The sequence below is a fragment of the Epinephelus moara genome, chromosome 1, assembly GCF_006386435.1.
Source record: "Epinephelus moara isolate mb chromosome 1, YSFRI_EMoa_1.0, whole genome shotgun sequence".
NCBI lineage: Eukaryota > Metazoa > Chordata > Actinopteri > Perciformes > Serranidae > Epinephelus > Epinephelus moara.
In genome coordinates this window covers 3,448,213-3,450,612 of record NC_065506.1, presented here as the reverse complement: position 1 = coordinate 3,450,612, position 2,400 = coordinate 3,448,213, and positions in this window count along the sequence as shown.

Here is a 2,400-nt window from a genome sequence, read left to right as displayed (position 1 = left end):
AATAAAGCCAGAAGAAATGAATCAATTAACTCAACTTCAAACATGCCTTAAAGACATAAAAACCTGGATGAGCTCCAGCTTCCATATTCCAAGATTGATAGATGGCGCCGTGGATGGCCGGCCGCCTCAGGACTTCGCTCTCTTGTACTTCTCCTGGTTTTGTCTGTTTGTTTAGCTTCCTGCTGCCCCTCTCTGGTCACCTTCACCAGAGAGGAACTCTTGTTGCCGGTTTTCAACAACCCAGTGAGTTTTGCAGAGATTTTGATCGGAGGCACAGCGGCTCTCCTTGGGATTCGCCAGAGATGGAGACTGTCTGTACACCTGGCGAATGTCCGCTCTCTGGCAAAGAAGATGCACGAGTTGCTGCTCCTCACTCATAAAAACTCGGACTTAAGCAGATCTGCCGCCCTGTGTTTCACTGAAACCTGGCTCAGTGAACACATCCCGGACAGCGCATTACAATTGCCGGGATTCCAACTTTTCCGAGCGGACGGCATCATGGAGCTCTCGGGGAAAATGAAGGGAGGCTTCTACATAAACGAAGGTTGGTGTACAGATGTCACAGTGTTGAAGAAGTCATGCAGCCCTCACTTAGAGACTCTCATCATAAACTGTAAACCGTTTTATTCACCGTGGGAGTTTTCCTCATTTGTTCTGGTCGGTGTTTACATTTCACACCACCTCTACCACCTTACAACACCTGGCTGACCAGGTGACAGACGTGGAGAAAAAACATCCAGACTCCCTGCTCATCATCCTAGGGGATTTCAACAGAGCAAACCTCTCACGAACTTTTCAGATAAAAACAGCATATAATATGCCCCACCAGGGACCCTACCACACTGGACCACTGGTACACAGTTTTAAAGGACGCTTATCGCTCTGTCCCCAGTGCAGCTTTGGGGCTGTAGGGGAAATACCTTTTTGAGAATGTTTACAATCGTAATAAAGTTTGGGGCACCACCCTCCTAATGAGGGAAGCAACTAATCAAATTAATAACTCCGTAAACCAACTATTAATTCGTCAGCACGCTTATCAATAATGAATCAATCTCAATATCTGGGTTATGAATTCTCCATACAGTGATCTTAATTCCTGCTCAAAAGAAATATCCACAGACAACAACTTGGCGATAAATGAAAATGTATTTAAGCTAAATGGGTAACAACTGAATAAATGAATGAGGATAATATGAAATAACACAAAATCAACAGTATGTATAAATGGATTAAAACAAGAAGTAATCCTCATGTGGGTTATTTAATTTGGCGATAGAGCGAGAGTAAATTAAGATAAACCGGAACGCAGGATTAAGATTAAGATACTTAAATCTCCTATTCGACATCAGCTCTTACCACTGCCCAGCTGGTCACCTGTGAGGGAGAGTTTGTTGCCTCCCTTCTATGCAGCGAATCATGCAGACGTGTCTCCTGGGGCCCCGAACTTTCACTTCGTAACTCCCAGACTTTCTAGCAGAATGGCACCAGCTGGCGCACTGTAGTTGGGGGGGAGCAGTTGAGCCTGTGAAGTCTTGTGGGTACCCCCACGTTGTTTTCCTTACGCTGCAAAAAGCCTTTGGGTTTGGCATGAGAACCACTGTGGCAAGTGGCTGGCAGTTGCTGGATTTGATGAATCTTTGGGTGAAGAGGCAGGTCGAAAAGGGCACTTGTCTACTTTGTTATAATTACTCGCTTATAATAATGGTGAAAACAACATCGTTGGCCGTTTGATATTGTTATCAAAGTTATTATCAACGCGCATAAAAATGTTGGAAAAAAACTGGAGATAAAAGAAAACTGGATAAGCAAAACTTAGAAGTTTAAAATAACTGATCATGAGAGTATAAAAGCATAACTAAAACGTAAATACGAAAGGGGCTAGGATATGAAAAAGAAGAAACAAAAGGAAAAAAATAAGAAGAAGACAAGAAGAAGAGCACAAAAGAGAGAGACAAGAGACACACACAAGAGACTAGAGACTAGAGTAGAGCAGAGAGCAAAGAGCACCAGATCGCACATGTTTTTAACCTACCAAAGTGGGCGGATCTGATAAGGCGCTCTTCTTAGTTGTAAAACAGGCTGATTACTTTATTTCAAAAGAAACTTAATGCTTCTTATTATACCAGATCATATATAGGCCTATATATACAGTGGTGTGAAAAAGTGTTTGCCCCCTTCCTGATTTCTTACTTTTTTGCATGTTTTCCGCACTTAAATGTTTCAGATCATCAAACAAATTTAAACATTAGTCAAAGATAACACAAGTAAACACAAAATGCAGTTTTTAAATGAAGGGTTTTATTAATGAGGAAGAAAAAAATCCAAAGCTACATGGCCCTGTGTGAAAAAGTGTTAATAGTAATAGTTAATAGTTAATGTAATGTTCTTTTTGTTTCTCTA